We start from the raw sequence: 14059 nt of genomic DNA, 5'->3' as shown, positions 1-14059 counted from the left end.
CCATACATTAACCCACCAAGATCACTGATGTTTCACTTGTTGCAGCCATCGTGGATTTTCCGTTGCCCAGTAGTGCATATTATGCCGGTTTACGTTACCGCTCTTGGTGACGCTTCGTCGCTAAATGGAGCGCGTGCAAAAAATCTGTCATTGTCCCTTCATTTCTCTTGTGCCCAGTGGCAGAACTGTACACGACGTTCAAAGGCGTCGCTATGCAATTCCTGGTGCACAGAAATATGGTACGGGTGCAATCAATGTTGATGTAGCACCGACGTTTTTGAGATTCTCGCGCAATTTGTCTGCTGCTCATGTGCGGATTAGCCGCGACAGCAGCTAAAACACATACTTGGGCATCATCATTTGTTGCAGGTCGTGGCTGATGTTTCACGTGCGGCTGAACACTTCCTATTTCCTTAATTGACGTAACGATCCGGCGAACGGTCCGGACAATTGGATGATGTCGTCCAGGATACCGAGCAGCATACATAGCACACGCCCGTTGGGCATTTTGATCACAATAGCCATACATCAACACAATATCGACCGTTTCCGCAATTGGTAAACGGTCCATTTTAAGACAGGTAATGTATCACGAAGAAAATACCGTCCACACTGGCGGAATGTTACGTGATACCACGTACTTATACGTTTGTGACTATTACAGCGCCGTCTATCAGAAAGCGAAAAAAACTGATCCAACTAAAACATTTATATTTCTTTACGTACTACACCAATATGTAATAAAAATAGGGGTTCCTATTTTAAAAAAACGCAGTTGATATCAGTTTGACCTATGACAGCGCCATCTAGCGGGCCAACCATAGCGCCATCTGGTTTCCCCCTTCAAGCTAGACAAGTTTTGTTCTTTGTAGTTTTTTCGTTTGATGCTCATTTCGTGAGATATTTGTCCCGGTCACGATCAATGAACCACCCTGTATGTTAACATACAATAATTGGATTTGTTTTGACTTAGTATACATGTCCAGCGAAGATTTAACACTATTTTCTTGGCGGTGATGGTCAGGCGCACTAGGATACAGCAACGACTGTTACGATTTTAGCAAGTGGTAGAAGTACGGACATATTAATGATACAACTGCTATTGCGTTCATGAGTAGCTGACTTGTTGCGGAAGGAGCTGTAGAAGGGAAAATTAATAGCGGCAGACAAATGTAAGAATATTCAGAACTGACTGTAGAGCATGTTGGGTGTAGTAGTTATGTACAGACTAGTACGAGACAGGAAAAGAGCAGTCTAAAAATGTCTTTAAAAGATGCGCGGCAAAGTGTCTGCCGTGATGGTAGCGTGTATCAGGGGACCAGCGCCGGGAGGAGACTAACCTCACTCGCGCGGCCTGCCTGTTGATCCGTTTTGCTCCGCTGATCAAGGCTGTTCCGCCAATTTTTCCACGAAACATGACCGCTCAGCTTCACTATTTAGGCGCTTTTTGTCCCCTTCCCTCCTACCGTGGCCGCCGCGATGTTTTGTCCCGATGAGGTGTTGTTCGAAGCGACCTTGAATAGCAGTGATGACGCAGGTAGAGGTCACTACAGAACGAAACACATGCTATATAAGCTCCAGCCACAAGATGGATCAGCATTAGCATTACCAGCAACACAGCTTCGGCTTCAGTAGCAATCGTCAGTATGAAAGCGGCAACGGTAAGTAGCTTCACATCCTGCTATCAACATCGCAGACCTGGCTAATGAAAGTCAACAGTTTCCTTTAAACTGTTGTGTGTTTTGGGCCGTATTCAGTAAATTGTGGTAGTTTGCAAGAAAAACCTATTTTTGCATGCTGCAAAGGTTTCTTTATTTATTTATCCATTTTAAGAAAATATTCATATTTATTCACCGCTGAGCAGAGTACAAAGATGGGTTTTCTTCTAAACTACTGAAAATTATACAAGTTTTCTTCCATGTTTCGGTAGATATTTGCAATTCTGTTTTTGCTAGAGTCAGCCCAAACAAATACTGCTCATCACGTCTGTTGCGCGATGCCAGTATCAACGGAAAGCGTCGGTTTGTTTCCCATTACAAAAAAATGACTTTTAAAAGGGGAATTTTACTTGCCCGTTTGATAGAGCGGTTCCAGGTTAGTCCAGTGCGATATTCGTTTTATCAATTAAAAATATGAAGAATAAAAGGTACTCCACCATCGACATCACTGTCCTGGCCCGCGCTGACTGCTGCCGCCATGCAGAAGAGCTACTCAGTCGCTTTTGGAGTCCTGATTATTCTTCGTGTTTTAACTCAGCCTGTTAACACACATCGATAAAACGAATATCGCACTACACTAATTTGGAACCGCTCTGTCGTATGGGAACGTAAAATTACGTTTCAAAGAAACATTTTGCTTGTAACGGGAAATTAAACGGCTCTTACCGTTGGTTCAAAATGGTTCAAATGGCTCTGATCACTATGGGACTTAACTTCTGAGGTCATCAGTCCCCTAGAACCTAGAACTACTTAAACCTAACTAACCTAATGACATCACACACATCCATGCCCGAGTCAGGATTCGAACCTGCGACGCGTGGTTCCAGACTGTGGTGCCTAGAACCGCTAGGCCACCCCGGCCGGCTCTTTCCGCTGCTATTCGCCGTCGCATGAAAGACGTGACTAGCAGTATTTGTTCGGGCTAACTCCAGTTACACAATGCAGAAAGTAAATGTAAAATATCTGCTGTAGCGCCAGAGAAAATGCAGCTCACAACTATAAGGAAGGGCACCCTGTATAGCTGCTACAAAAAATTGGGGCCACAAGATTTTTTTTATTATTTTGTTGATCTTTTGAGTCATTAATGGTCATGACAATTCCTCTCAATCCAATGGAGGCTTTTAGATTTGATTCTACATTTGCAACCATTGCTGTTCATGTCGCTAATTATTTACTACACTACTGCCCATTAAAACTGCTACACCACGAAGATGACGTGCTACAGACGCGAAATTTAACCGACAGGAAGAAGATGCTGTGATATGAAAATAATTTGCTTTTCAGAGCATTCGCACAAGGTTGGCGCCGGTGGCGACACCTACAACGTGCTGACATGAGGAATGTTTCCAACCGATTTCTCATACACAAACAGCAGTTGACCGGCGTTGCCTGGTGAAACGTTGATGTGATGCCTCGTGTAAGGAGAAGAAATACGTACCATCACGTTTCCGACTTTGATAAAGGTCGGGTTGTAGCCTATCGCGATTGCGGTTTACCGTATCGCGACATTGCTCCTCGCGTTCGTCGAGATCCAATGACTGTTAGCAGAATATGGAATCAGTGGGTTCAGGAGGGTAATACGGAATGCCGTGCTGGATCCCAATGGCATCGTATCACTAGCAGTCGAGATGACAGGCATCTTATCGGCATGGCTGTAACGGATCGTGCAGCCACGTCTTGATCCCTGAGACAACAGGTGGGGACGTTTGCAAGACAACAACCATCTGCACGAGCAGTTCGACGACGTTTGCAGCAGCACGGACTATCATCTCGGAGACCACGGCTGCGGTAACCCTCGCCGCTGCATCACAGACAGGAGCGCCTGCGATGGTGTACTCAACGATGAACCTGGGTGCACGAATGGCAAAACGTCATTTTTTCGGATGAATCCAGGTTCTGTTTACAGCATCATGATGGTCGCATCCGTGTTTGGCGACATCGTGGTGAACGCACATTGGAAGCGTGTATTCGTCATCACCATACTGGCGTATCACCCGGCGTGATGGTATGGGGTGCCATTGGTTACACGTCTCGGTCATCTCTTGTTCGCATTGACGGTACTTTGAACAGTGGATGTTACATTTCAGATGTGTTACAACCCATAGCTCTACCCTTCATTCGATCTCTGCGAAACGCTAAATTTCAGCAGGATAATGAACGACCGCATGTTGCAGGTCCTGTACGGGCCTTTCTGGATTCAGAAAATGTTCGACTGCTGCCCTGGCCAGCACATTCTCCAGATCTCTCACCAAATGTAAACGTCTGGTCAATGGTGGCCGAGCTACTGGCTCGTCACAATACGCCAGTCACTAGTCTTGATGAACTGTGGTATCGTGTTGAAGCTCCATGGACAGCTGTACCTGTACATGCCATCCAATCTCTGGTTGACGCAATGCCCAGGCGTATCAAGGCCGTTATTACGGCCAGAGGTGGTTGTTCTGAGTACTGATTTCTCAGGATCTATGCACCGAAATTGCGTGAAAACGTAATCACATGTCAGTTCTTGTATAATATATTTGTCCAATGAATACCCTTTTTATCATCTTCATTTCTTCTTGGGGTAGCAATTTTAATGGCCAGTAGTCTAGTTTCTACGTTAGCATCATTAGACTGGTTGCGATTCCGTTAGAGATCTATGCACCACAAAATAGTTCGCTGTAAAAAAAATGTACAAGTGTCATATGGCACTGTTGGCTGGGATGGGTTGAACTGCCTATGGGAAATGGTGTTCTAATCCATGCGGATCGGCCTCTTTTATTGAGGGTATGTGGGAGTTGTGAAGCATGTGTATTTGCGGATCATAGCTGAGTGTAATGGATGTGTATACCACGTAACTTTGTCTTTGTGCTGTATAATCCCCATTAGAGAAGGGTGAGGGTAAGACCCGACGCCGGTACATAGCCCCTCTCTCATAGCACCAAGGAATACGCCAAATTTAATGTCCCCATCCGACGGATGGACCACCAAGAACAATGTCACACGCTCTCGCTTAACGAGACAATACGGAGAGGTTTGGAATTTAGTCCAGGAAATTATCGAAAAGAGTGGTGATCAGAAACTTTATAACATCGCCTCTCCTCCCAATGCCAGTCATATTCTGACAGTAATAATGTCATCCACCAACAGGATCTTTGAGTTAAGCGTCATCGCACTAGCGTGCGTTAGCGACCTCGGATATGGACGCGAATGTAATTTTTTGTGATCACGGAGAGTGAAACGCTGGATAATTAGGTGCAAATTCAGAAATATGGCGATAGAATCACCCACAGATATTTTCGCCGATATTGGCACTGATTGTGGTCTGCTTCTTCTCCTGTGGCCTTTCAGTTCATTCCGAAACTTGACATCACCAATATTTGTCAGTCAATTATCCCCTTCCGACGCTCTAGCTTTCCATTCCTTACAGCCAGCTGTCTGCAGGTCCTCCATGACTCCATCTACCCAACTGGTTCTCGGCCCTCCTTGACCTTCTGAATTTCTATCTAATATCCTTTTAGTTACTTCGGTACCTACTTCCATCTCTCTCTCTCTCGTGCCCTGCCATCTCTATGTTGCACATTTAATAGGTGGATCTTTACTTACAATATACAGCTCATGAGCGTACCGTTTTTCTCTTTTACAGACTAGACCAATGACCCTTCGAAGTACATTTCTCTTGAAGGCATATAATATTCCACTATCTTCTGATGTTCAAGTTCCAAGGCACAAGTAAGCACTGGGCACATAAGTGTTTCATAAACGCTTGATTTGGTGATACGATTTACGAATCTTGAGGAAAATAGCTAGCTTTATTGCAAAACAGTTCCTGTTTGCTGTCAATATCTCTTTAATTTCAGAAAAAAACACAGACTGTCGGTTGTAGATATTTGAGCTACTTAGCTATCTTACAACTTCTCAGTGTTATTGAGGATGGTCTGTTCTCCTTCAGTGCTTTCAACGGTTTTCTCCCGGTTGGTATTCAATTTCATTCCTACTTGCCTTAACGTTTACTCGTAGGATTACTCTTAGCTCCTTTGTTGTTAGCTAGTCCTGAAACGAATAATTAGTAGTCGGTGTCACGATCGCTGCTGTGATGTAGCATGTAACTATTAGGACAGCCGACAGCATAACAATCCTTTGGTCCATCAGCCTGATGCGCTGGCATTTAGCAGTGTTCATGTCATGTTGCCACGAAAAAGTAGTCTATTCTAGCAGCTCATCGATAATACCTGGCTGTTGTGTTGGTAAACAGCAGTAAAAGTTCAAATGAGAAAAAAAAACTTTTTCAAATTCCGTTGCAAAAACTGAGAAGTAAACACAACCTTAGGACAACAAGGTTTGGTCCAATGCATCCGGTTGTACAATACTGCAGCTCTACACTGACGAAAAAAAAATCTCAGCACAAAAATTAAAGAATGCAAATAAAGTTTCGGGCAGGTACGTGTCTAGGTAACATACGTATTTAATTGATTAACATTGCAAGATCACAGGTTAATGTAATCGTGAGATAGCCATTGTAAATGTGAAATGCTGGTACATTGCTAAGCGGCGTAACCGCCAGAAGTTGGATTGTTACCGTGCAAACCTCCATGCATTGGGTTGTACAGGAGCCGGATGTCAGTTTCTAGGATGTAGTTCCATACCTGTTGCAGTTGCTCAGTCGGTTAATGATGTTTGTACATGACGCTGGATTTCTCATACGATTATGTCCCCTGTGTGCTCCATTAAAGATAGATCTGGTGATAGAGCAGCCCAAGGCAACAGGTCGACATTCTGCAGAGAATGGTGTGTTACAACAGCTGTATGTGGGCGAGGGCTATCCTGTTAGAAAACATCCCATGGAATGCTGTTCATGAGTGACAGCACAACAGGTCGAATCAACAGACTGACGTACAAATTTGTAGTCACAGCGCGTGGGATAACCACGAGAGTGCCTCTGGTGTCTTGTGAAACTGCAGTCCAGATCGTAACTCCAGGTGTAGGCACAGTGTATCTAGCACGTAGACACGTTGGTTGCAAGTCCCGGTTGGCCTTCTAACTAACACACAGCCGTCACTGGTATGGAGGCAGAACCAGCTTTCATCAGGCAACACAGCAGACACCTCCACCCTGACTTCCAATGATCTCTCGCTTGACACACTGAAGTCAGCGGAATGCACGCTACAAGAAGTCCTTTAAGAAACCGATTTATAAGAGTTCTTTGTGCCACTGTGATGCCAACTGCTGTTCATATTGCTCCTGCAGATGCAGTACGATGCGCCAGAGCCATATACTGAACACGATGGTCTTCACTCTCGGCAGTGCCCCTTGGCCATCCTGAACACGGTCTTCTTGCGATCGTACATTCCCGTGGCCACCACTTCCAGCAATCACGTACAGTGGCTATATTCCTGCCAAGCCTTTTGTAATATCGCAGTAGGAACATCCAGCTTCTTGTTGACCGTTTACACAACCTCATTGAAACTAAGTGAGGAACCGTGAACGGCTTCCTTGTCGTCTTAAAGACCTTGTTGACCAATATCAACGTACCACGTCTAATTTCAAGGATATCTAACGCTCACGACAGCGTGTATTTAAAGCAACCTGATCTGCATCCTCAAAGTGGCGCAGCTGGCGCCAATCTTATGCGACCGGCTTGAAATTTCCATAGACGTCATCTTTCAGATGTAGAAACACGTCTGTCAACTTTCGTTTATAACGCGCAAATCCTTCTTGGTGTTGTGACTTTTTTCCTTAAATGTATTTAGGCCACCAGTGCCTTCAGAGAAGAAACTGATGGTAGCTGATACAGTGTGTCCATTCCACATAACTGGATACCAGTATTAGCCAATTTTGCTTCCCCTCAACCACCAAGACTAACAGCGTTTAAGAAGCTGTTTCTAAATTCCAGCAGAAATGTGCTCACACCAATATATTGTGATGGTGATCCACAGAATCAACGAAAATTAAAATCTCGACATTCCTCGTGATAACTAGGCAAGAAGCTCATACAACACAATACAAAATAGATGAAACTCGGAGAAAACAATTGATCAGCTAAGACTGGTCTCTGACCCTTTCACGCTGTCCCCAGGCTTAATCTTCCCAAGAAAGACCTAAACATCACTGAATCATACTCGACCAGACCACAAGACATGCAGCTTCTGCTTCGAATCATAGCTTCTATACTCCTATAACTCTGTTATCTTTCCACGATACTCTTTGAGTTCTTTAAATGCGGAATATAAGTTACTACAGCAATTACCGTTGGGAGAGATGTGGTGTTCAGCGCTTAATTCATCGTAAAATCTCATTACTGCTGAATTTGCCAGATCTCTAGGCACTTTATCGCAGATTAATCACACGAATTACAACATAGTTACTAGTATTCCCAGATAACAAGCCTCGTTTGCTACTTTTTCCCAAGCTTCTTGAATTTTGCGTAATATTGGCATATGTGGCAAATTGAAGCTTAGTGATTAGTGCATTAGGATGTAATTTCTTGACTGACAGATCACCATCAACGGTGTCGCAAGACCTCACTCTGGAAATCAAACGAAGACATCAGCACAAGGTCTAAGGATCAGGAGCTTCATGATATTACATCTCATGTTGGAAATTTTTTGGTGATAAAAGTTCCTTTCAACGATCAGGACCTAATGGCAGTACCTCTGCTTCAGGTGAACATTAGTGAACTCGGCCACAACACATGATTACAAAGAGGTGACAAACGTAATGGGATACCTCCCAGTGTTGTGTGGGACCTCATTTTCCAACACCGCAGTGTAGCAACTCTAGGTGGCATGGACTCAACAAGTCGTTGGAAGTCCTCTGCATGAATACTCAGCTACGATGCCTCTATAGCTGTCGACAATTGCGAAAGCATTGCCAGGAGTTTGTGCACGAACTGACCTCTCGATTACTTGTTCGACGGGATTCATATCGGGCGATCTGGGTGGCCAGTTCATTCTCTCGAATTGTCCGGAATGTTCTTCAAACGAATCGCGAACAATAGCGTGGCCCACTGTCGTACATAGAAATTCCATTTATGAATAGCTGCAAATGGCCTCCAAGTTGCCGAAAATAACCATTTCCAGTCATGATTGGTTCGGTTGGACTGGAGGAACCAGTCCATTCCAAGTAAACACAGCTAAAACCATTATGGAGCGACCACCAGTTTGCACAGGGCCGTGCTGACAACCTGAGTCCATGACTTCATGGGGTCTGCGCCCCACAACGAACTCCACCACTAGCTCTTACCAACTGAAACCGGGACTTATCTGTCCAGACCATGGTTTTGCAGTCGTCTATAGTCACGAACCCAGGAGAGATCCTCCAGGCGATGTCGTAGTGTTAGGAAAGGCACTCGCATCAGTCGTCTGCTGCCATAGGGAAAGCTCGCCTCACTGTCCTAAAGGATACATTCGTCGTAGGTCCCATATTGATTTTTGGGGTTATTTCACACAGCGTTGCTTGTCTGTTAGCACTGACGACTCTTCGCCCCTCTCGGTCGTTAATTGACGGCGTCGGCCAGTGCGTTGTCCGTGGTGAGAGGTAATGCCTGAAATTTTGTATTCTCGGCACTCTCCTGAAACTGTGGATCGCGGAATATTGAATTCCCTAATGATTTAACAAACAGAATGTACCGTGCACCTAGCTCCAGCTATCATTGCGCGTTCAAAGTCTTTTAGTTCCGGTCGTGTAACCACAGTCTTTTAATTCCCGTCGTGTAACCATAATCACGTCGGAAACTTTATCGCATGAATCACCTGAATACAACTGGCAGCGCTATCGCCATCTGTATATGTGCATACCGCTGTCCCATAACTCTGTCGCCTCAATGTACAGTCTGCCCCACAGTACCCTTTGTAGCACTCTGCTATTTTCTTTTCTCTTTTCTTTCAGTCTTGACCGACGCTCTGACATGAGTAGCTGCTCTCCATAATTTTCTCTCTTGAGCTCTCTCCTACCACTCAGTCAGGGTTGTTTCTGACAACATGCACCACTGTGTTTACTCATCACAGCTGCTATTCCTGTATCACTCCTTCTACAGGGAACTACCCAAAATTATCTTTAACTTCCGTAATCTAAGCCGTCGCAGGGCTTAGTTGATGATTAGTTTTTCTGTCCACAGGACCCCCTTAGAAGTCGTTCTCGTAGTTATTAGCAATTTGAATAAAAATGACGAGGATGTGAATTGTGAGAGAGCTGTGTTGTTTACAGGTCTTCCTCCTGGTGGCGCTGTTGATGGCAGTGTGCCTCACCCAGATGGCATATGCTGGAGGTGGTGGTGGCGACAAGGGACATGGTGGTGGACATGGCGGTGGCCATGGCGGTGGCCATGGAGGTCATGGCGGCCATGGTGGCGGCCACGGTGGACACGGCGACCATGGAGGAAAAGGCCACGGAGGGAAAGGACACTGAGGGCACCAAGCAACGGCGCGATAGTGGCTGTGAATCACAACCTAATCCCAGCTGCATCATGTGCATAGACTGAGGAGAGTACTGATATAGCTGTAGCAAATTATCTGTTATTTGTGAAATTCGTCTTTCTCTGCTTGAGCGAATTAATTTTGTGTGTACACTGAGCAGAACAGCCAACTGTAGCTGTGCTCGAGAGTGAAACATAATTAATAAAATGAAGTTAATTTTTTTAACAAAGTGAACAATAATTCACAAAAGCTCCGTTTTTATTTCCCTTCGTCGTACTACTTTTCCTGGTGATAGCGAAGATCATTCATTTCAGAAAATACAGCTGAGAATCTGTGTTTATGTCAGCGGCTGCAAACATTGCTGTTCACTGCTCCTACATGGCTGATGACTGAGCTTAATAGAAAAACGTTGAAATACAAATATTCTCAATCAGTGAATTCCATGTCCGATTTCACGCAGATCTCAGAGATTTTGAGACCCACATTGTGGACTGTTTCACTTGTTCCCTTTGGTCTGAATATCGAATGATTATGAAAGTTACAAATTGATGAATTCGCAGCATGCAATTTAAACCTGTATTGGGGTCAACTCTTTCTTGTAAAAAAAATAAAAATATATTTTTATTCATATTTTATTATCATCGTATAACGTTCCAATGCAACTGCGGAGTGGAATTTTGTTAACTGTTGTAATATACACTATCTGTTCAAAGGTATCCGGACCCGCTATGTAATGAGGAATTGGCCGCTAGATGTCACAAAAAGCGCACCCGCGAGTATAAAAGGAGGCGGGGAGTATTGTGCAGTCAGAAGCAGTAACAGCAGAGTTGGTCAGCAGAGCTGACTTGGTTCGAACGTGCGGTCTACATTGGATATCACCTGAGCAACAGATCCGTCAGGCACATCTAAGCCCATGTAAAGTTGCCCAAATCGACTGCTGGTGATGATGTGACTGTGTAGTGGAAACGCCAAGGAAGAAATACAGTTAAACCAAAAGCTGATATATCTGATGTACTGGTGGCCAGGGGCCGCTGAACATTCTGGAGGGTGGCTGTAAAAGTCGTACGAATTCATTGAAAGGAATCACTCGTGGGTTTTAAAGTGCTACCAGAAGTCGAAGTAGCACAATGACTGTGTGTAGGGTACAGTAGTTGAGCAGCTCATCTTAAGCCACATGTCTCTGTACTCGATGCTGAGCAATTCTTGAGGTCATGTAAAAAGCGATGCCGATGGACAGTATCTGATTGTAAACGATTGATTTGGAAAGATGAATCACGCAGTAGCCTATAGGGATCCAGTGGAAGTGTTTGGCTCTGGTGAATTCCTGCAAGTACCTGCTTTCAAGGGCAGTATGAAAAGTGAAGTACGGAGGAGGTGGCGTACAGTATAAGAACGTCATAGAATGTAAGCTTTCACTGCCGGTATTGTCTTCACTCAAAACTTCCGGGCTAATAGGCCGTGGTCGAAGTATAAAACTCTCCCCTGACATTTCGTCTCCGACTACGGGAGACGAAACGTCAGGGGAGAGTTTTATACTTCGACCACGGCCTATCAGCCCGGAAGTTTTAAGTGAAGAGTAAAAGAACAGCTAGGAGACGGTGATCAATTGCAGCAGCATGGCAGTGTGTCCGTCATAAAGCAGCACCTGTGAGGCAATGGTTTGTGTAAAATAACATTCCTGAAATATAGTGGCCTGTCCAGATTCAGGACCTGAACCCAATGGTGCACCTTGGGGATCAGTTAAAATGTCATGCTCAGTAGCTCTACGTTCTCTGGCTTCTTTTCTTGAGAAAATATGGACTGCCACTCCTCCAGACTTTCAGACACCTCATTGAGAATGTCCCCAGCTTCCCCTGAATGTAAGCCCAGTGTCTTAATCCTTTACCCTGTTTGGCCTGATAAGGAAGCGCATTGTCTCAGACTCGGGGAGAGTATACAGAAAGAAACATTTTTCTGTTCTCAGCTGTGAAATCTACTTTTAATTACTGAAATACTAGAAGTGTAGTGGCACTGAGAAATAATACAGCTATACTGATATCAATAATAGCACATTAGATGAGAAATACGCCCTGAAACTATTAGGTCTACAACTTTGCTTCCACCGTTTTGCAATAGACGGCAGTAGCGGCCAGTGTGGTTCAGGTGGTTGGTCACTGGTGTAATACAATAAGCTTAGGCATCTGTAAACGTAACGCCATAAAAATATTAGTCGATTTGTGATTTCCTCATAAGGTTATTCTCGATTAAGTACGTCAACTTACGTACCCATTTCTCGCCATTTGCGGGAACTTTTAATTTTCTGAAATTTCTGAAGAAATTTGCGGCTGTGGTTCTTAAAATGTTGGGTAAGACCAATGGTGAGGGAACTATTAGTGGAAGAACGAGCAGAGAATGCTTTCAACGCCTTAAGAACGGTGATTTTGATGTCGAAGACCGACATGGCGGGGGAACACAGAACGTTTTCGTAGCTACTGGAACAGACGAAGACAGTCACAGGACATCATTATCGAAAGTAACTGATACGTTCGAGCCCAGCACTGAAACACAAACGGCCACAATACAGCGATAGACACGTAAAGGTAATTTTGCACCAGGTCAGTGCTCGACCCCATGTCGGAAAACCTGTCAAAATACACATTGAAACGATGAAATGAGAAGTCCTATCGCTCCCGCCGTATTCTCCATACCTTGCTCTCTCTGACTATCACCTTTCTCGATCAGTGGCATACAGTCTGGCTGACTAACACTTCCGCTCGTATGAACAAGTGCAAAATTGAATCGATTCATGGATGTCCACAAAAGACGCCCATTTCTTGAGCCACTGGATTAGTATGCTATCCGAAAGTTGAGAGAATGTAGTGACCAGCGATGGACAATACTATGAATCATAAAGTTTTTTTTTAAGTTTTTCGCAATAAAGCCCCGAACTTCGAGAAAAAACGGCGGAAGCAAAGTTGTAGACCTAGTACAAACAGGAAGCAAAACATTGTACAAAAACATTGGAGAATACGAAGATAGTATTATGAGAAACGCGGTGCAATCGAAAGTTCTTGGATGTTAAATAGACAAATAATGTTCGAAATGATGAAGCAGTTGGAAAAAACAGCAGAGGTAACAAGTCTCTGGAAGATCCTAAATGACCACCTGCTCTCCAAATTCCTTACCACTGTGCAACCTCGCTATATGACAAAGCACACGTAGTGGCAGAGGTACAGCTTAGAGCAGTACGAAACGTACAGTAGTTAACTGGTGATCACTCGGTAAGACGCAGCTGATATCATTGGTAAGTACACTGGAGGCCATTTATGTCACAACACTGAAAATAATCCGTAATGAAGAAATTTTACTTATCATGCAAGTACAGTATAGTACGAACAATAAATGATTAGATTTTTGGGGTTGCACCAGGTTTGAAATTTAGTGTACAATGCTGGCATCTCTAGCAGTAACCAGCTGAAGCACAGATGGCGATTTGATAACAGACAGGAGTGCGTCACGTCGTGCTGCCTCAGCTCTACACCAGACTTCATCGACCATAGTGACTGACGAGTGGTGGTGCATCAGTCTCTCGGCACCCCGTGACGACATGCTTACAACGGGTGAGAGATCTGGAGAACATACTGGCCAGGTCCACAGCATTAACACTCTCCGCATCGATGTAGGTCAGCACATTATGGGTCTCCCGTTATCTTGTTGAAATGACGTCATGGAGAACACAAATGCAAGGCACAGTCAACGGCCTTAACATGTCAGGAATTTAATACCTGCTCTACAAATTACCAGCTATGGGAACCACAGGTAATCGTATAACTAATGTGCAAGGTTCTGGGCCCATTTACGATAGCAAATGTAGTCTGGTAACATTCATTCTCCTCAGAGTCTCCACACATGGATACACCCATAGCGATGCTGTACACAAATAGGATTTGCCTGGAAAGTTGGCATGCCGCC

The 14059-nt window shown here is 44.4% G+C and overlaps 1 long non-coding RNA gene across 1 annotated transcript; it reads left to right on the top strand.

Moving 5' to 3' along the window:
- The first annotated feature begins 1575 nt into the window (after positions 1 to 1575).
- On the top strand, positions 1576 to 10330 carry LOC126266785 (uncharacterized). The gene is made up of 2 exons (XR_007548922.1): positions 1576 to 1661; positions 9900 to 10330. It is a non-coding gene; the product is annotated as an uncharacterized LOC126266785 (long non-coding RNA).
- Positions 10331 to 14059: the final 3729 nt, after the last annotated feature.

The sequence above is a fragment of the Schistocerca gregaria genome, chromosome 4 (genome assembly GCF_023897955.1).
Source record: "Schistocerca gregaria isolate iqSchGreg1 chromosome 4, iqSchGreg1.2, whole genome shotgun sequence".
Lineage (NCBI taxonomy): Eukaryota > Metazoa > Arthropoda > Insecta > Orthoptera > Acrididae > Schistocerca > Schistocerca gregaria.
The sequence above is the reverse complement of the archived record's forward strand: the minus strand, read 5'-3'. Positions and strand labels throughout refer to the sequence as shown.